At 46.0% G+C, this 22406-nt stretch overlaps 1 pseudogene; it reads right to left on the reverse strand.

Moving 5' to 3' along the window:
* Positions 1-12721: 12721 nt before the first annotated feature.
* LOC119292623 lies at positions 12722-19331 on the reverse strand (annotated as a pseudogene).
* Positions 19332-22406: the final 3075 nt, after the last annotated feature.

Consider the following 22406-nt stretch of genomic DNA (forward strand, 5'->3'; position numbering starts at 1 on the left):
AAGATAATGATGTGGAACAGGCGTCGTTCAAGAAAGTTTCGCCTTGACGGAAACCTTGCCGGGAAGCAAACGACAGAAAAGCTAAGTTGCCAAAGTTTGAGCAATCAGTTTTAAATTTTTAAGTTATCTTCCTTGAACGACCGTGCTTTGTACGGAAAACCTGTGCGCGGAGGAACCAACTCGTAGCTAGTTGCGCCCTTACTTTGTTTCGAGTCCGCTCAACAATTTAAGTGTGCTGCAACTAGTCGCGACAAGGTTTCTTGTCGGAAGGGGCACCGCCAGCAGGCTGCTGACATCCCGCACTCAGCGCTCGCGGCTCGGGTGCCTGCGCCGACAAGTTCCCTAAAAGCGTAGGGTAAAAACATACAAAGGAAGGAATCTAGTAAAGGAAATAACGTAGCAATTGGTAACAGAAATAGAGTTATATTACAAGATAACTTGTCGCAGCGCCTAACAGATTGATCTCATAATATGGCCATCAGCGACAAGGAGGAAAGGAAATGGGCGGCCTAGTCTACGCGATCGCCCTCAACCCTCTTGATCTCGCTCACCTTGTCCACAATGGGTGCGACAAGGGCCTTGAGCGCATCCCGATCGGCGTCAGGCGGCAAGGACTTGAGGACGTTGGTGAGGTTGAGGCCTGGGTTGCTCAAGGCCACCTTCATCAGCACCTTCTGGAGAGCCCCCGCGCAAATCCTGCGCGACTCATCGGCCAGCTGCTTTGGGATCCTTTCCCGGAGCCGCTGGAGTGCCGTCGCCACGCCCTTGAAGAACAGGCTGAGCTTGGCGCTGGGTTGGAGATGCTCGTCGGAAGGATACCCAAAGTCCTCCATCCCCAACTGCGCCAGCTCCTTGTCGATGACTGCGGCGATATTCACCAGACCCTCGGTCCAATGCTCCACCGTCTCCCTAAAGGAGTTCTGTGTAACAGCGATGCTCTCCAGCAGCGCCTTGTCGGCTTTGATCTTCTACGACAAGGTCACCTCTCGCTCCCTGGCGGCATCCAGCGTCTGAGTCAACGTGGCCAACTTCAGCTCGAGATCCACCTTGGAATCCTTGGCGGCGCTGAGCTCCTTGCTCCTCTCTGCGAGAAGACCCTGCAGCTCGCCATGAGCGGCAGCGTCCTTCTCGCGCTCACGCTTGAGCACGGCAAGCTCCTCACCGCTCGCCTTGAGATCTGCCTCCAGCTGCGCCACCTTCACCTCCAGCTCCTTCTTGGCGGCCTCTGCAGTTGCAGCAGCATCCTTTGCTTCCTTGAGAGCCCCGCCAAGTTTCTCCTTCGACCGGCGCCCTGGAGCTCGATGCCCCAGGGGAGCTTGATGAAGATGCCGTCGCCGACCTTCAAGTAGGCGCCGGGCTGAGGCTCTTCGGAGCCTGGCTCCGCAGCAGCGGCGGAGGGATCGGCGGTCGGTGCAGCGCCTGGCGCTCCTGCGGCCTCAGTGCCGTCAGTGCGAGCGCCCGACCCCTCGCCAGCTTCTACGGCGACAGCCTTGGCGGCCTCTTCGCCGGCGGGCTCATCAGCCCCGGCCCCTTCTTCGTTGGCGGCAGCGTCGTCGTTGCTGCCGTGCGCGCCTTCCTCGCCGGCGTCCTCGGTCTCCATTGGCTCCGCGGCAAATGGATCTGAAGAACGAAGAAGGGAGAAAAGTCAAGCAAACATCCAAGAAAGGAAATTCAGAAGAAGAAGAACCCAAGGGAGGTTCTTAGGCAAAAGGGTTACCTGTGCTGGGATCTGCGGTCGCGTTCTCGACCGCCGGAGGATCGCTGGTGCCGTCTCTTGCCGGAGAATTGTCCCTTGCCGGAGAATTGTCCCTTGCCGGGGAGTTCTCCCTTGCTGGAGAGCACTCCCTTGCCGGGGACTCCTCCCTTGGCGGCATAGTCGATGTGGATGGCACTTCGGGGGCGGCTTCCGGGCCCTCCTGGTGAGGCTGTTCTGCTCCTGCGCAAATCAACAAGCAAGATATCAGTAGAGAAAAGAGCACCCATGCGCGCCCGACAGCAAGAAGTAAACTACAAACTTACGCTGGGGGCTACGCTGGGGGCTGCTTTGGGGAGTGGCTGCAGGGTCCGTCAAGGTGGTCTCAGACACACCACCTGCTAACACGGTGGGATCATCTTCGATGACAATCACCGGGGCCTTGGCTCTGTTCGCCGCTCTCTGGGCCAGCGTCCTGAAAAGGAATGGATTCAGATCGAAGCAAGTCAGATACAAGACAAAAACAGCAAGAATTGAAGAACTACAAGAGCACCAAAGAAACTTACTCTTCTTACTCCTCGTCGGAGCTGAGCGCGGAGAGATCAAAGTCCGTCTCCCCTCCAGTGCGGCGAGGCGGAGGAGTAGGATCCCTTGCCCGCTTGGCAGGGGCGGTGGTGGTGGACCGGGAAGATCCCGCTCCAGTTGCCGCAGCAGCGTGAGGCGCTCCCGCGGCAACATTGCTTGCCGCGGTAGAGCGTGTCGCACGGCTTGGCAGCTGTTGGCTCGTTTGCCGCCCCGCTATGTCCCCGGCCCTGCGGAGACTCCTTCTTGGCGGGGCCGGGGGCTCCACTTGCGGCACGGTATCTGAAGATTTGGGCCCGACAAGGTCTCCCTCGCCGGGCTCGCTCGGTTCGTCTTTAGGACCGGCAAGCTCTTCCTCGCCGACAAACTCCGCGCGCTCGGCAAGGCTTCCCGCCTCTGCTGGCTCTGCCTCCTCCATGGTGAACCCGAACTCACCCGCGGCAACCGCTGCCGCCACCTCTTCCAGGCTGGTGGCGATGCGCTGCATCTCATCATCAGTGGTGTCGCGGGTGAGGCTCTTCTGCTCATCAATGCAGACCGGCACTTCTACCAAGTTGTCGAAGAAGGCTTGTACGACGTCATCCGCAGGCTCTTGCCAAGTTGGAACGATTCCATGGGAATCGCACAACGGCATCATGGCGCGGAACCGGTCGAGCGATGAATTATTGCACAATGGAACAACGCTCCTCGGCAAAACGAATGGGTGCTGGGGGTCGCGCTTGAACAACTCCAGGAGCATCGCATCCAGCTCTAGGACGATGAAGTTGAAGTTGAGACCCGGACGCAGCCGCATTATATCCGCCGAGTTCTTGAACTCCCAGGCGGGTCTCCCCCTCTCCTGTAGGGGGGCGATGCAGCGGCGAAGGAAGTCTGCGCCAACTGCGCCTACAGTGAGCCCGGCAAGCCTAAGGCGAAGGATCCTGGTGACGGTGATCTTGAGCCTGTCGTCTTCCGGGGCCACGTTGCTCCAATCGTTGCCGCGTACTATTGGGGCTTGGCGCAGGATTGTGAACGGCTGCGGGTTCTCCTCGACGATCCAGCACCACTCCACTCTCCACTCCTCCCACTTGTTGTGGAGCTCACCCTCCAGATACGCCTCCTTCTTGCCGACTCTCGAGATCCAGGCGATCCCTCCGGCAAGCGGCTCTCCTCTCTCGACCCGAGGCGTGAAGAAGTGGCGGAAAAGGGCAACATTTGGGTGGACTCCGACAAAGTTTTCGCACAAACGTGCGAAAACTGCCATGGTCAGAACGGCGTTGGGGGTGAAGTCAAGGAGGCGGGACCCGTAGGTGTTCATGATGTCGCAGAAGAAATCAGAAAAGGGCGGGCAGAGCCCGCAATAGAAGAACAATGCGAAGAACGGGTACCCGCTTGGAGCCAGTGCCAAAGCTGCAGCCGGGAGTACCCTCGTGCGCGGATGCGCACGCGTCTCCGTCGACCAGAAGAGGTAGTAGTACTCCCTCAGCTCCTGCGCACCAAGCTAAGGAGGAAAGAGGGCCCGCTCCTTCCGCAGCGCCGTGAGTCGCTGCGCCTCGGCCGACTTCACGCCCTTCCCCTTGTCGGCTTTTGGAGCCATGGCGGAGGTGGTGGGGGAGATCGGCGGCGATGGTGATGCTGGTGGCAATGGGGAGCGGGGCGCTGCTCTCTTTCTGCTTCGAGAAGAAGGGGGAGCGGCAGAGATTTCTGGAGATTGAAGCAACAAACGGCAAGATGGGCGAACTGCCCCTGTTTCCCCTGCTTATAAAGAGGGAGGGGGTGGACGTTTCACCCTTCCGAATAAAGAATCCACCCACGATCTCTCCCACGACGCCGCATTCGACGCGTGCTGTTAGGGAGGGCGCGGTGGATACGGAGTCAGATTCGGCGTAGCCCAGGCCGCGTATGCCCGTGCCCTGTCTTGGGCCTGGCCCAACAGCGCTCGGCACCGTGTATGGCCGAGGCCCGGGGGCTCCTGTCGGTGTACTAGAATAGGGGTACCCTAGTACCCCGAACTTGTGCACGGGCAGTTGCGGCACCCCGCGGCAAGGCTTGCCAGGCGACCGCCAAGGTCCTCCATGGTTCCTTTGGAGCCATTCAAGAACAAAGTATTTAAGCTCAGGAGACAAGGCCCCGGCAAGAGGAGCTTGCCAGGAAGGCCAACCAAGGCATCCCAAGGAACTTGCCGCGACGCGCCACGCGTCCCGGCAAGGCAACAAGGCCCCGGCAAGAGGAGCTTGCCGGGAAGACCAACCAAGGCATATCAGGGCCCGGTGAGCGACAAGCTTCCGGACCCGACAAGACAACGGCCGTGGCAAGGCGCTTGCCGCGGCAGGCGGCCACTCTGCGCCCACGCTCCAGCGCATCCACCAACGTGTCGCTCTGGGGGCCTCTCTAGGCGCGCGTGGCGGAAGGCTGTGCAGCCAGCGGTGCGCAGTGGCATGCGAAGCTGACAAGACTGCCATCATGGCGAGCGGTGGCGTCCCTGACGGTACCTTTCTGCACTGTTTGGGCGACGCAGACGGACATTTAATGCCCTTGTCCCCTGCCGTCAGGGTTAGGTAGGGTGCACTGTACAAGTAACTGTACCAACCACCTCTCTTTTTACTCTTCTACCCTTCTCTGCGTTGCCACCTGTCGGTGACCCCTTTAGCATATAAAAGGAGGCCCATGCGCAACGTAGAGGGGGTTCGGATCATTCGGAAGCCAGAAAAACACTTAGCTCACTCTCGAGCAAGAACACAATACAATCAGACAAGCAGCAGTAGGAGTATTATCTCTCTGGAGAGCTCCGAAGCTGGGTAAACTGCTCGTGTGCTTCGCCTCGATCTGCTCTTCATGCGATCTCCGCCCCCCGCCGAATCGAAAGGGGCCTGGTCCGCCGGCCCCATAGGTGTTCGTGGATCAGTTTCCCCGACACATAGGGAGCATTCATTTTCCTGCTATACATTATTTTGCTCTCTTCATTGGTAGATGCATTAACGGTAAAGATGAAGCATGTCATATGTGTATCCCTGATCTTTGTGTCCTCAAGAGTGTTGTGCTAGGTTATAAAGATAATAACTTGGGGGTAATAGTTGCACGTAGGTTGCATAATAATGGTAGAGCTGGAGATTTATTTGGAGGAATTTATGCTACCCGTGTGGCAAATTATCTTGGTATAGCCCCACGAGAGGGGGTATGATGTTACCTCCTGCTTATTTAGATTATGACGCTATGGTCCAACATCATTTCCTTAAGAGGAATGAACAATTCCTCCAATATCAACTAATCTATGACAGACGCAACGCTGTCCATGTTACTCTTCCTGCTCCTCTCCTTTTTGATTACCAGGCAAAAGGAAGATATGTTGTTACCAGGGAGGAAGAAGTTGAACACGAGGGGAGAGCGGAGGCGGCTCACCAACATGCCGCAGCCCAGGAGGCAATTGTTGTAGCATCTCAGTACGACCCTGGTTACAGCTACGGATATTAGCCAGGCGGTCCTTGGTATTAGACCAACTTAGGCCAAAAGCCTAAGCTTGTGGGAGTACGTATTTCTCACCGACTTTACATTCATGTTCACACATTATCTAGTCTTCGGTGCTCATACTCTTTCATTGTATTATCCATGCTAGTTTAACTTTCTTTTTCTCGCTTTCTTCTTGTGTGTTTGATAAACCTTAAGAAAAAACAAAAAATTAGTTAGTTTAATTTCCATGCTTGTAGTAGAAATTAAAATGAAAACCCAAAAAGATTTCTTGTTCTTCTTCTTACTTGTTGGGAGCTTTCCCGTGTAAATATTTTTCTTTTCTTTTCTTTTCTTTGGGGGTCGAGAGTAGAAGACCATATTGAAAATGTTTAGTGGCTCTCACATCCATGATTGTTTATTTAACTTAGAGCCCATATTACTTTGTCTTCTCTCTTGAGTTGAATGCTTGCAGATTCCAGCTTAGTCCAATGCACGTGCACTATTATTATTATACACATCGTTCGGTCGTGCAAGTGAAAGGCAATAATGATGATATATAATGGACTTATTGAGATGAGAAAAGTTGGTATGAACTCGACCTCTCTTGTTTTTGGAAATATGATGAGTTCATCGTTTCTGATTCAGCTTATTATGAGGTAAACATATTTGCAATGACATTTAGATATTATAGTTGCTTGTGCCATTCTTGATTAGCTATGAGTAATAATGGTTTACCTTGCGTGCCAACATGCTATTAGAATGATTATGATGTGGTATGATGGGATGGTATCCTCCTTTGAATGAATTGAGTGACTCGACTTGGCACATGTTCACGCATGTAGTTGAAACAAATCAACATAGCCTTCACGATATTTATGTTCATGGTGGATTATATCCTACTCATGGTTGTACTCGGTGTGAATTAATTTTAATGCATGTTTATGACTTTTGTCGCTCTCTCAGTTGGTCGCTTCCCAGTCTTTTGCTAGCCTTCACTTGTACTAAGCGGGAATACTGCTTGTGCATCCAAACTCCTTAAAACCCCAAAGTTGTTCCATATGAGTCCACCATACCTTCCTATATGCGGTATTTACCTGCCATTCCAAGTAAATTTGTATGTGCCAAACTCCAAACCTTAAAATGAAATTCTGTTTTGTATGCTCGAGCAGCTCATGTTTCAACTAGGGCTGCCTATATCTTCCATGCTAGGTGGGTTATTCTCAAGAGGAGGGGACTCCGCTGCTCATTCACGAGAAAGGGCCGGTAACCGGGATGCCCGGTCCTATGATCCAAAAAGATCAAAGCAAATCAAAATAATTAAACAAAACTCCCCCAGGGCTGTTGTTAGTTGGAGGCACTCGTTGGTTCGAGCAAGCAATGGATTGATGCTTTTTGGTGGTTGGGGGAGTATAAACCTTTACGATTCTGTTTGGGAACTGCCTATAGTGCATGTAGTATGGAAGATACAGCCATCTCATAGTTTTTGCGTTGACAGTGAAAGTATGCCGCTCAAAATGTTATTCAATCTCTATTTTAAAATCGAGCTCTGGCACCTCTACAAATCCCTGCTTCCCTCTCCGAAGGGCCTATCTATTTACGTTTATGTTGAGTCATCACCCTTCTTATTAAAAAGCACCCGCTGGAGAGCACACTGTCATTTGCATTCATTATTATTGGTTTATATTGGGTATGACTTGACTGGATCTCTTTAACCATGAATTACAATGTTTAGTCACTCCTTGATCTTTAAAGGTGCTTTGCATTTATGTTTTGCTGTCTCAAAAAGGGCTAGCGAGATACCATTTTGTTATATCATGTTATGATTGTTTTGAGAAAGTGTTGTCATCCGAGTTTTATTATTATGGCTCGCTGGTTGATTATGCTATTGATATGATTAATTGTGAGACTGAGGTGTTATTGTGAGTATGGTTAGTTCATAATATTTGCTGAAACCTGAATGATGGCTTTGCATGTTTACAACAACAAGAGCAAACAGAGTTTGTAAAAGTTTTTCTTTATCACTTTCAGTTTATCAACTGAATTTGCTTGAGGACAAGCAAAGGTTTAAGCTTGGGGAGTTGATACGTCTCCAAAGTTTCTAATTTTCCAAACACTTTTGCCCTTGTTTTGGACTCTAATTTGCATGATTTGAATAAAACTAACCTGGACTGACGCTGCTTTCAGCAGAACTGCCATGATGGTGTTTAATGTGTAGAAAAAAAGTTCTCGGAATGTCCTAAAAATCCACGGAGGCACTTTTTGGAAAATATAAAAAATACTGGCGAAAGAATCAAGACTAGGGGGCCCACACCCTATCCACGAGGGTGGGGGGGGCGCCCCTGTCTTGTGGGCCCCCTGAGGCTCCGCCGACCTGAACTCCAACTCCATATATTCCGTCTCGCGGAGAAAAAAATCAGAGAGAAAGTTTCATCGCGTTTTACGATACGGAGCCGCCGCCAAGCCGTAATCTCTTTGAGGAGGGCTGATCTGGAGTCCGTTCGGGGCTCCGGAGAGGGGGGATTTGTCGCCGTCTTCATCATCAACCATCCTCCATCACCAATTTCATGATGCTCACCGCCGTGCGTAGTAATTCCATCGTAGGCTTGCTGGACGGTGATGGGTTGGATGAGATTTACCATGTAATCAAGTTAGTTTTTTTAGGGTTTGATCCCTAGTATCCACTATGTTCTGAGATTGATGTTGCTATGACTTTGCTATGCTTAATGCTTGTCACTAGGGCCCGAGTGCCATGATTTCAGATCTGAACCTATTATGTTTTCATGAATATATGTGTGTTCTTGATCCTATCTTGCAAGTCTATAATCACCTATTATGTGTTATGATCCAACAACCCCGAAGTGACAATAATCGGGATACTTCTCGGTGATGACCGTAGTTTGAGGATTTCATGTATTCACTATGTTCTAATGCTTTGTTTCGGTTCTCTTTTAAAAGGAGGCCTTAATATCCCTTATTTTCTGCTAGGACCCCGCTGCCATGCGGGGTTAGGACAAAAGATGTCATGCAAGTTCTTTTCCATAAGCATGTATGACTATTTACGGAATACATGCCTACATTACATTGATGAATTGGAGCTAGTTCTGTGTCACCCTATGTTATAACTATTACATGAGGAGTCACATCCGAAATAATTATCCATCACTGATCCAGTGCCTACGAGCTTCTCACATCTTGTGCTTCTCTTATTTACTTTTCCGTTGCCACTGTTACAATCACTTCAAAACCCAAAAAAATTACTTTTGCCACGTTACCTTTATTATCATACTACTTTGCTACTAAATACTTTGTTGCAGATACTAAGTTATCCAGGTGTGGTTGAATTGAAAACTCAAATGCTAATACTCAATAATATCCTTTGGCTCCCCTTGTGTCGAATCAATAAATTTGGGTTGAATACTTTACCCTCGAAAGCTGTTGCGATCCCTTGCACTTGTGGGTTATTAGGAGCCGGCCGGAGCCGGCCGGCCCACTTGCAGGAGCTCGCCTCTACCTCGCCTCCTCTGTTCTGTCGAGGAACATAATGAGAGGAGGAAGAAGACGCTCGCCTGCCCCCCTGCTGCTCGGCCCCACTCGTAAGTGACTCTAGGCCCGGGCCCAGTCTGTTTTAAGTGGAGTCATATTCTTCGAAATATGTTTTCTATTTCTGAAAGTGCACTCTCTTTCCTTTTTGGCCCAAAGTATGCTTTCCCGTTCAAAAAGCATATTTCACTAAAAGACGCATTCTGTTTTATCCTCCAGGGACCCGACTGTGAATATTTTTTTTTGCAGATTAATCCCTGTTCTTCCACACCTTATAACTCCGCAACCCTAACTTTGATCGAGGTCAATCCAACGCCCACTTCTTCATCTCTTCGAGACCTTCCTGTCGGTACCATTTTAACTAGGTGGTCCCACAGTGAAAACAACCATTTTTCCCTTTCTCCTAATCAGCCCCCTTCGAGAGAGAACCGTCCGGTGTTTCGTTCCGCGGCTTCACCGCACTTCTCCCCGGAGTCTCCGTCACCCTCAGGCAAGCCAAAATAGGCACTTGCATGATAGCCATGCAGTAGCCATGGTTTCTACTTGAATATTTAATAAAATTTTGCCCGCTATCTACCTCCTTGTTTGCTACTACTATCGTTGTTTTGGTTTTACTCGTGGATTCGTGTCGACCGTCATGGTATATTTCGATGCATCTTGTTATCTTGTACTACTTGCTAGTATCATGTTCATATGTCATGCTTGGTAGTAGTAGTACATGCTGGTAGTAGTGATGTTCGTTCTGGTGCATGGTTATGCTCTGTTATCTAGTACCGTTGCTATGCATGTTTTGTTGCATGTAGTTGGTCACATGTTTACCTGGTAGTATTCTTGTTATGTTCTTGCATGGTAATTATTTATAATGCTAGTAGTCATGCTATGCTCATGTGTAGTTTTATGCTCATCAGTATCCCATGCTCATTTGGATATATGCTTCATTGTTGTTATGCTATATGATTATGTTGCACCTCCATGCTTATGTTGATATCATGCTCATGCATTGTAGTTGCATCATGTTATTTTATTATGACTAAGCTTATTGCATTTAAGTTTAACCGGATAATAATGAACTTGAACAACTGTTGGCTGAGTCATGGTGCCACCAAATCGAGCTGACCAGTGCAGCCACATTTGCCTTTATGGGAAGGCACTAATGCGGTCTATTGTCATGCCTCTCACTGGTGCCTCCAACGAGGGAAGGTTATGGGTGCGTGCTACCCCAATCAGGTAGGCGGACATAAACCTTGTGTGCCTATTGTTGTTGTAAGGATCCTTGTCCCTATTTGGGACTGTTTATGTTTTTCCATGACGGTGGCCGTTGGATGTCATGGGTTGACATCCGGGCCACCCAGAACTTAGCCCAAAGGGGAGTTGGTCGGAGTGTCGGGGAGAGTGTGACGGGAAAAGATCGGGTTTGTCGGAATGCCATTGGTCCACCCGAATGGGAGTGCGAGGCTATGGGTTCCGTGGTGTGGGTACAGTGTACTAACCTCTCGAGACTGTGTGTTTAATCTATCGATAGTTGCGCCCGTGGATATGGGTCCAGTTCGTATTCGGTCACACTATGAGCCAACTATAGTAATAACTTGATTAATAATAACCCCGGTTCGATGATTAGAAAGAGCTTCAGTGTGATCGAAAGAAGATCACGGTGGTATCATGGATACCGAAGTTGGTTGATCTTTATATGTGATCGCGAGATGATCACAGGGGTATCATGGATACCGAAGTTGGTAAGTTGATGTGTGAGATGGTTACAAAACCACTGATGGAGTCCTGGATTAGGGGGTCCTCGGGTGTCTGGTTTATTCTATATGGGCCGGACTGATGGGCCGTGAAGATAAATCAGAAGACCATCACACGTGTCCGTGTAGGACTCCTATATGCATGGACGGCAAGATTGGTGTCTGGATATTCTATTTCCCTTCCATGTATGCTGGCTCTGTACAACCCTAGGTCCTTTCGGTGTCTATATAAACCGAAGGGTTTAGTCTGTAGAGGCAAGTAGAATATTCATGGGCTAGACAACTAGGGTTTAGCCATTATGATCTCGGGGTAGATCAACTCTTGTAACCCTTATACTCATCGAATACAATGAAGTAGGACGTAGGGTTTAACCTCCTTTAAGAGGGCCCGAACCTGGGTAAACATTGTATCCCATTGTCCCTTGTTACCATTGATCCTCAGACGAACAACTTGGGCCCCCCTACCCGAGATCTGCCGGTTTTGACACCGACGTTGGTTCTTTCATTGAGAGTTGCGCTGTGTTGTCAACAGAGGAATCGCCACTACAAGAAATATGTCAACTTGAGACCATCACTATTAGTCACTAAATGGTCATTGTTTTTCATTTGCGACCTTTGTGACCAAAAATAGCTGGTCAAAACCTGGCCATCATAAACTGAAATTAACGACCTTCTTTGTGATATGTAAAAGGTCGTTGGTTCTTTGACCAAATTTTTGGTGACTAGCAGCCTCCCCAGGCCATGTAGGATCCAGCGTGGCAAGCTAACGTGGACAAGAATCAGCCCAGTCCAATTCGGTGTTTATATGGGCCGGGCCCATTAATTCAGCCCAATTATATATTTCCTCCCTGCTAACTTTGGTGAACTACACGGGCCAAGCCCTACAATTTGGCTTTTTATTATCTGGGCCATGGCCTTTTTGCACCAACAGTTTTAGTTTTTTTTATAAAATGGGTCCATTAGTCAAATAGGTCCCACTTGTCAGGTTCTGATAAGTGGGTCCCAGCTATTAGGCTCAGATTCTTCATATTTCAATTTGACATCATATTTGAATTTGATAGTAAGAAAATAACCAGTATTTAAATAGGCAAGCAGAAAACACACATAATAATTCAAATAACAATAGCCAGATTCAGTATAGGATCTACAAATGACACATAATACAAGGTCTAACATATATAGTGCTTTACAAGCTCTACAAATGCAAAGCTCTACAGTACTTTACAAGCTCTACAGTACTTTACAAGCTCTCCAAGTAATGTTACAAGCTCTACAAGTGTTTTCTTCTTCAGCATGGAGCTCCTTCGATAAAGATCAAATGCCGGACTCACTGGACGGCCAAAATCAGGACTGGGCTAACAGAACGACTGCATGCCTTCCATGATCGCCCGGTTAAATGAAGAGCTTAGAAGAATTAGAAAAACCGGGGCCAATATTCTATGAACATTCCATTTAAAAAAGGAGTAAAGGAGTAAAGGAAAATTCTTTATAGAATGATAAACATATTTCAGCTAGTACATGTTAAAATGAGGCATTCGTACAAGACAACAAGCATAATATGAATATGCATGGCACAAGTGCATGTCCTGCAACTTAACGTCAACACATTGTGCTGAAACAACAATATCATTCTACTACGACGGCCATCCATTCAACATGCCATATCTAACATTTACTAGTCAGAGCACACAAACTATTAGCACATGAAGACAAACCATGAATGGAATTGGGGAACTCACATGAAGACGTGAAGGCGCTTGGCCTTGCTCTTCTTCACCGTGAGCCTGCACCGCCACAACAGAAACACCATCAGCAAACCAAACAGAACCAAAATCCGACGCGAAATAGCACCAGCCACCAAGGGAACGAAATGAGATGGGAGACGAGTGTGGGGTCATATCGGGGCATGAATGTGTAAATGCATGAATGGTTCTTCAAATCAACTTCAAAGCTAGCAGCAAGCATGTTTAAACAACTTAACAACTTAGCAACAAGCTAGCAGCAAGCATGTTTAAACAACTTAGCAACAACTTCTCCTCCATGGCCCCCAAACTATACTGCTGCACACAATGAAATGGGACGCACACATCAGATTAGGAAGTAGATGAAGAAAACCCGAGGAAGAAAGAGAAGGGTAGGAGAGATTCATGCCGCGTATACTGATTGGGACATAATCATGCAACTATATTTTGATTGCAGTAGTAGGCACTACTCTCTATACAGGACAGTGATGGCATTTTAGCACTCTTTTGTGTAGGACAATGATGAACAACCTCGAAATGGAAATGTGTAGATAAAGCAACAAACGGATGGTGCTCACTGCTCACCGTTGGCTCGAGGTCGCGCAAGGAGTCGACGAGCACGTGGTAGGCCTGGTCCAGCCCGTTGAACTGCGACAGCACCGAGTCCATGAACACGGTGTACCACGCCGGCGCTGCGATGAACGGCGGCACGTCATCCGACCCGAGCTCAATGGAGAGCTCTCAAGTTTACTGCTGTGACATAAACCAAAGCTATATCAGGATTTCAGAAAACCATGTCAGAACTTCTGTGCACAAGGAGAAAACATGTACTGTGCATACATTTATTTCTGAATCCTAAATTTAGAAATTTAGCCATCATATGTGAGAATTCAATTTTATCAATCTTTGAACTCTAGTCTAGTCTGATTCGTCAAAGGGGATATGAATCAGCAAAAGAAAATCAAGGGCCCCTTCCCTCCCACTTTCCTAGAACAAATTCATGTCAAGATTGAAGGCACTATCTTTCTTGCGTGGTAACCAAATTCAATCGGTTCCTGCGGTCAACGAAATGTCCGAATCAGTGGGCTCTGTACGCCTGCACATGACCTATCAATTGAAAGAACAAGGAGAAAACGAAAGAGGCACGGCAGTTACCTGCGCATCGGCACCGGGGTGGAGGGCTACGACGGGTCCGAACTCCTTGCTGATGCCGAGGTCGTCGACCACGGCCCCGGTGGCGGACAACGAGCACTAGCCCTGCTTCGCATGCAGCACCTGAGACCACTATTTACATCAAACAGATGTTTAATGTAGCGTCACATAGCAACAGAAACCATATCATGAGTAAACTGAACATTGGCAAAAGTAGAGCCAGGTTCTCTCAAGGATTGTAGCCATTCATATATTTATGGTGCCTACTTCCTACATGATCATTTCACTCTAATCCCCTACCTGACTAAACTAACAAGTGCTCACATTAATAGTAAGCTCGCTATAAATTTATCCACTCCATATGACAGTAAATCTAAGAGGTGGCAATCAATTGGTCCAACAATGCAATATAGCAGCTCAGTCGCAATAAATAGCTACAGGCCTACAACAACTCAAAGTGGCAGTAGCTCAAAAACAAGCATCGGTGATAGGTCAATGGATAATTTCCATGACGACCTTGCAAAGGAAATGTAGCGACCCGACCCGAATGGATCAAGTCTCTGTGCTTAAGTGTCATCCCTGGATCGGTATGCTGACACACACAGTACTCGAGGATTTATAACAAAGGTAAATCACATGTATAAAGTAACGTAAATACTATTACCTCAATCCAAATAGCGGAAGTAACAAGGTTGTGGATTCCCATCAACACCAACGACAAAGTTGAGTGTAGAAATCGTAACCCTAACGTATCACTTACTCGTCGTAAGATCTTGCAACATGAGACATTGCAGCCACAAAGGGTCAGTACATTGAATGTACTGGCAAATTCACACCATAGAGCAATGATGAAAATAACTATCACTACATGCATATATGGCTGGTGGAGGCTCTATGGTTATAATGTTTTTGCGAAAAGCCAATTTTTCCCTACTGCAAAGGAATAAATTTTATTTAACTATCATGGTGGTTGTTAAACATTGAGAATGGTTGACAGCATTCTCAATCCCAATTAAGTAACATCATTAAACCCAACAAAATTAATTAAAGTAACATGATGAGATTCACATGATAATCCAAGTACTAGATACTCAAAACGTCCATAAGCGGGGACACGGCTACCATGATTAGTTTGTACAATCTACAGAGGTTGCACACTTTTCCCCACATGACTCGATCTTCTCCGTTGGGATTCTCGCACTACATGGTGTTTGAGAAACGGATGACCGAGACATAGTCTTTCAGAAGCGCTAGCACCTTACGATGGGTAGACTGTACCAACCTACATCCCCTACATCTGCTAGTCTACCACTGTAACAGTTCGCACGACTTAGTCAACTATGCTAGAGACCATAATAGCATGTGACTACACACGGAAGTTTCTAGCATGAAATATCTTATGATCCCTTTGAGCCTGGGTGGCGGTCCAAAAAACAAACAGGCAATCCTGGAATACCCAAGTACCTCAATCCACCCAGATGTGTATTAAAGTTGCCACCTTAAATAAACCATTAATTAACAATCTCACATCTGTCATGGATACACTCACCCAATCCACGTCTACTAGCATAGCATGGCATAATAAGCAAACATAGAAGTAACTCCCAAGGTTTTGATAATAAAACAGGTAATAGGTACTACCTCATCTACTTCCCAAAACCCACAATTTAATTAGATCCTAATCATGCAATGTTGAGGACTGATCTAATGCATAAAAACTGGGTATGAAAAGGGATACGATCAAAGTGTGAACTTGCCTACAATGTTGATGAAGATGATTCGCACTCAAAACTCTTGATAGTTCTACTCGTCACACTCCGGTCAATATATCATGAGCAAGCAATAGTAACCACACATATGCAATCACTCAAAAGATCGGAAAGAACGAAGAGTACGATTCGGAAAACACCAAAACCAAGCAAATGACTCTTGCAGCATAAAACAATTTCTAACAGTACCAAAACTATGTGAATTTGGCCTTATCAGAAAGTTTAGTTCAAGAGCTTCGATTTGCAAAAAGAATCAACTCAAACGGGATTATAAAACTCAAGTTATGATCAAACGAAGTTCAAATACAAAACTGTTTGAAATTCAAATTTTAAACTTTCGAAAAAATGTTTAAGTTGTTTTACTGGATAGAGGAGATCATAAGAATAAGTGCGCGTTGGTTTCGTTGGATTTGGATACACGAGTAAAAAGTTGTTAGCGTTTGAAAACCAGGGGCTAAACTGTAAAAGAAATACTACAAATAGGTCCCTGGACAGAAAATAAAAAAATAAAAAAAATAAAAATCTATTGAGCGAACGCTCGCCTTCTAAATCTAACCAGCGAATGGTCTCTAAATAACTGGATTAAAACAGAAAACCAGGTTTAAAATAAAAACCGAAACCGTAAAAGAAAAACCGGTGAACCCGGGAGGTTTAGTACCGGTTCAGGGTGGTTTTCCTTCAAAACCCGACGGCGGCGGTGAGGTTGAACTCCGGCGACAGCGGGCGGCTCGGGCATGGTCGCCGGTGGTGCTCCGATGGCCGGGGCAACTGCGAGGGCGAGGGGCGGCGAGGTGGCGACGGAGGCGCGCGGGGTAGAGGCGCGACGAGGCGGTGGCGCAGAACAGCGGCGGCGGCGGTTGGTAACGGCGGCGGCGGCAGATCTGGCGATGGGCGGCGGCGCGAGCAGAGAGAGAGGGCGGCGGGGCCAGCGCATTTATAGGAGGCGGGGCCTCAGATGCGTGGAGGAGGGGGCAAGGCGAGGCGGCGTGAGGAGTCCGAGGCGGGAACGGCAGCGATGTCGGCGCGGCGGCGTGCGGCGTGCGGAGTCCCACCCGGGAGGACGGGGCGCACGGGCGTCGGGCAGGGCCGTGGCCTGGCCGGTTGGCTAGGCCGGCCCAGTTCGGCGGAAAGGTTTAAAAAAAACATTTTTGCAGACAGTAAATATATAATTGCAAATAAACTAAAATATAACATATCAAGATTTTCAGAAAAAGATTTTCTACAACGTGGACATTTTTATAGCATCAAATAAAATTCATAGTAATTTAAATAATTCAAACAGTGCTACTTCTCTAAAAAATCCAACAAAAATCATTTTAAAAAATACGAAAATTAATTCAAATTTTATTTCTCTCCAATTTTCTGATGTAGGGAATCATTTCACCCTAATTTCTATATATTGTTTTTTTGGATAAAAGTAATTTGAATAAAACCCAAATAACTCCAATTTGAAAAATAATTTCAAAGGACTTTTAAATTGGATTTCTTTAAAACTCCCAACTCATATTTCATATAATTTGAAGAAGTCATTTTATCTTCTCTCATGAAAATCATTGAGTTGCATGAAGTTTATGAATTGAAATATTTCCAAGTGAAATTGAAATATTTTCAAATACCCTTTCATTTAATTAAATAGAAGAAGTCATATCATCTTCGCTTAAGGGTTTTGTATTTGAAAAGAATTTGAATTCATGAAGATCAGAAAATAAAATGAAAGTTTGCAAAAAGTCCTTTTATTCCCTCTCATTTAACTTTCAAAAAGTTTCGAATTCAATCAATCAAACAATCAATCAAAACTATCTATTTGTTTATAACATTCCAAAATTTAGAATTTTGGGATGTTACAGGAAATTGCTAAATCTACAAGCTAGATGTTGTGAGTAAAAAAACTGCACTTGTTCATACAAATGCCACTTATTCATGCCGCACGTTGTTGTGCACCATCTTACTCGATCTGACCTCAAGGAACCAGCAACTCTGCTTGCTCCCTTGGCCCAACTCCTTGCTATGCAGGATGACTGAGACTCGGATGCAGAGATCCCTGCACATGACATATTGTATCAATGCTTGCAGCAACAAAAGGAACTCACATACCATAGAACTTGCACAATAGTGTATTAGTGTGCATGATTCATATAGTATAATAGATAAACAACACAAACCTTTTTGTTTTCTGTGACGATGCCGAGCAGAAATGCGAGGAGGCCAAAACAAGGAGACGCTGAGGGTGATCCCCTTTGCCGAAGTCAAACCCGTGGCTCCTGCATAACAATTCCCAAATACCATCAGGAGAGAGACAAAATCAATAGCAATACAACATGAACGAATGTGTCATCACGATGGCATAGCAACAGTAGTAAATAAAGGCAACTAGGTGATCGGCTGTAAATATAGCAAAGTGAATTGGCCACAAACAACGGATATCATTTCTCCTCGTGGACTAGACGATCAGCGATCATGCTCGGCTAACACAAGTACTACAAATTGAAAACATTTATACCACATGAACAAAGCTAACACAAGCACTACAAATTGAAATCCTTTATTCAACAAGTGCAGAACACAAGTGACAGGTGTAACTAATTACCACACATAAGAACAGAGAGTCATATGCCATGATTCAGTTCACGGATCAACAATTTAAAACCACACATCACAAGTCTAAAACTGAACATATCATATCGTTATACCATACTAGTTCTATTGAATTACAGAGAAAGAGAGAGATAGAAATAGATAGGGAGAGAGAGCAGCTGCAACATTAGGGGGTTCAGACTTCAGAGAAGATCAGCAGCGAGGTTAGGAGAAGAAGAAGCAAGTATGGGGATGGAGAGAGGAGTAGCAGCGAGCAACAAGAAAGAGGTTCAGAGAAGAAGAGAAGCAGCAGGTTTAGTGGACTCAGAGCCAAGCAGCAGGAGGTGCAGTAATAGAGCAACAACAGTAGGGTTAGCAGCAGCAGGTGAAGGAGAAGGATGGCGGCAGGGGAGAGGACTCGCGCGAAGGGGAAGGACTGAATCATTAACATTTTTCAGTATTTTAGTGAGATGTGTACAGTTGAATACAATTAAGAAATGAAACACACCATATACCTAGAAGGAAATGTGAAACCCAAAGCATACACATATTTCCCAAAGCATATCGCATCCAATCAAACAGTCAAATCAAGGAGGAAGTTACAGACGTAGGCATTGAAATGGGCACGGGAAGGAAGGGGTAGACAATTCATACCCAGGGGAACTCTTTGTTGTGGATGTGCAGGTAGGGGTAGGCCTGCAACACGTGAAACAAATTAGACCCGGGTCACGGCCACCACATGACCCGAAATATAGCATAGGCACGAGATTTGACCGGCGGCTCATCGAAGTGGGGGTGGCCCTTGGAGAGGTTCCAGGCCACCATGAGAGTGTAGGTGATGGCCCCATGGTGGTGATCTTCTCCCACATGGACATCTCATCTCCGAGGCGTCATCATCAATCAAACGAGAAAAATCCCCAAATACACGTCAAACGACTGACCGAATCAGGGGATAGAAGAGAGGGAGGGAGGGTTTGCGAGGTGTACAGACATGCGTCGTCTTGGGCGGAGGAGGACATGCGGCGCCCGACTGGGGCCGGGCCAGGCCGGGGGGCCTGGCGCGAGTCGCCAGGGAGCGGAGGCCGGATCTCGCCGTCAGGGAGGCCATGGGTGTGTGGTGCTGCCACTGCTTTTGGGGAAGGGGGGTCGATTTGTCTGGCTCGCTCGCTGCCATGGATGAGAGGAAGGAGCGTAGGGATGGGGTCACCATGGTGTGCTCGGCACCGCCGGAGGACACCGGATTTAGGAGGGATCAGGTGGCGTAGGTGGTGGTGGTAGCGGCAAGGAGGAGTGGTGCGGGGGAGAGGGAGAGACGAGGGAGAGAGGAGCTCGCGTTTGTCAGTGGGTGGGTGCGCCATCGCATTGGTGGGTTTGGACGATGGGAATGAGATGGAGGAATGGATAGGGAGAGGGTGGGGAGGAGGTGGTGGCGGCGGCGAGGAGATGGGGATGAGGGAGGAGGGGTGCGATGGGGGGATGGGTCGATGGGATTTGAGCTAGGGTTTGGCTGTGGGTGGGGTTATCTCTTCTTCATTGTTTCTATAGATAGATGGATGGATGTATGTGGGATGGAGAGATGGATGGATTGATTGATGGGCGCCATGTCATCAATCCGTGGGAAGAGTTTTGATTGGTTCGGAAACTCAGTGACTTAAAATAGTTTTCAAGTATTAAAAATAGAGGGACTTTGTGAAGTAGCTATCAATTTTTTTTGGAAAAGGGCACCACACAAATTTTCACTAGAGTTAGACCACATTTTATGGATAAGGACCAATTTGTATGCATTTATGATCTTTCTAGCTATTTTTAATCATTTTTTGAGTGCCCAAAATGAGTTTTTTGTGAAGGACCTACCATATATTTGTTGCAAAATTGTACTAAATAAATTTTATAAAATTCTAGGACATATTTAATGCACAATTGACCAAATTGTTGGGTGTCAAAAGATTTGATCCACCTCTTGTGCAAAAGATAAATTTTCGCTGATTTAGTAGGAAGCGAGTCAAATTTGAACTGCAGCTGCCTCATAGTTTGCTTTTTAGTTTTTCAAAAATCATTTTTAAGTACTTAAGTATCTATTTAATAAGAGAAACACCAAAAAATTCCAAGATTCAACCACTAGCTAGGAGCGGTCATTCCCACCGTTTTGACCGCATTTTGAAACATGCATAAAAAATTCAAAAAATTGGAAAACCCTCACATTGTGTCATTATATGCGACCAAGTTACCAGGAAAAATAATAAACTTGTAATACGACAATTGTTTCAAAAAAGTGTTCTAAGAAAAGAGCTATCATGTGCGAAGGTGCATGGCTTTCAAGCCAAATGATCAATCTTATGGCCACAGTAATGACATAGTTTGTTCAAATGATCTCATATTATGCACAAGGGTGCATCTTGGAATGGCAAACAATATTGCCTCAGGAAGGTTTCATTTTCTTTGGACGAAAATTTCATTTTCTATTTTTTGACTACCCAAAATGAGTTTTTTTGTGAAGGACCTACCATATATTTTTTGCAAAATGGGACCAAATCAATTTTATAAAATACTAGGCCATATATAATGCACAATTGACCAAATGTTTGGTTGTCAAAAGTTATTATACACCTTGGTGAAAAAGACAAATTTCCGTTGATTCAGCTGGAAGCGGGTAAAATTTGAACTGCAGTTGCCTCATAGTTTGCTCTTTATTTTTTCCAAAAATCATTTCTAGGTACATAAGTATCTATTTAATTATAGAAACACCAAAAGTTTTCCAATATTCAACCACTAGCTGAAATTGGTCATGCCCGCCGTTTTGACCGCATTTTGAAATGGGGATAAAAAATTCAAAAAAAATCCAAAAAATGGAAAACCTTCACATTGTGTAACTATATGTGACCAAGTTACCAGAAATAATAATAAACTTGTAATAAGGTAATTATTTTTCAAAAGTGTTCTAAAAAATGAGCTATCATGTGTGAAGATGCATGGCTTTCAAGCCAAATGATCAATCTTATGGCCAGACTCATTACATAGTTTGTTCAAATGATCTCATAGCGTGCACAGGGATGCATCTTGGAATGGCAAACAATGTTTCCTAAGGAAGTTTCATTTTCTTTGGACAAAGAGTTCATTTTGCATTTTTTCGAGTGCTCAAAATGAGTTTTTTTGAGAAGGACCTACCATATATTTGTTGCAAAATTGTACTAAATTATTTTTATAAAATACTAGGCCATATTTAACGCAAAATTGAAAAAATGGCTGGGTGTTAAAAGTTTCGACCCACCTCTCGTGAAAAAGACAAATTTCCGCTGATTCAGTAGGAAACAGGTCAAATTTAAACTGCAGCTGCATTATAATTTTCTAAAAATCATTTATAGTTACATAAGTATCTATTTAAGAATAAATACATGGTTTGGTTGTGATACATCGAGGTTTGGACGGTGGCAGAGGGCCCCAAGTCCAAAGCGCGTAAACTCGCATGCCCGCTGCGTGGTCACCGTGTGACCATGGTGTTGCCATGCGCTCTAGGTGTCCTAGGCATGTCTAGTGGGTTGGTAACTACCTAGGTAAGTGCTAGGAATAAAATGACAACAGAAGAATCTCACGAGGAGACTGAATTATGCTCAAACATGAATTAACAACCAAGTGTTTGATTAGCGGTACGGGAAATACACATGGCCAATGGGCCTGAGTTTTGGCTGAGGATGATCATCTACTAGGGAGACTATCTTGGCCAATTTTCAGCTCAAATGGAGGAGCTTAGATGGCACTTTCTTTTTAAAGTACCACATCGGCCAAAAATATGGATGTTAAAGCTGGGCTCAAACTAATTAATGGATTGAGCTGAAAATTTGTGGATTATGATCATTTGGGCATAGGAAAGCGCTTTAATTTTTTATACCATTTGGATAATCCTAGCATGTACTTCCTTCACAAAGCTCCTCTCTGGATAGAAACTTTGTAAATTTGCTGAGGAATATGCAATAGGCAAATGGAGCTGAATATTGGAATGTGGCAATGATTTGGATATGTAAGATGGCACAAAAAGTTTGAGGGCAATAAGAGGTGGCTAGATAGCACTTGCTTTGCAATGTGCCAATTTGGACAGAAAATAGAAATTGAAGCTGGGCTTACATAGATGATTGGATTGTGCTGAAATTTGGTGTAGGGAGTATCTATGGTCAGAGTAATGTCCTGG

This window comes from Triticum dicoccoides, chromosome 4B (assembly GCF_002162155.2).
Source record: "Triticum dicoccoides isolate Atlit2015 ecotype Zavitan chromosome 4B, WEW_v2.0, whole genome shotgun sequence".
NCBI lineage: Eukaryota > Viridiplantae > Streptophyta > Magnoliopsida > Poales > Poaceae > Triticum > Triticum dicoccoides.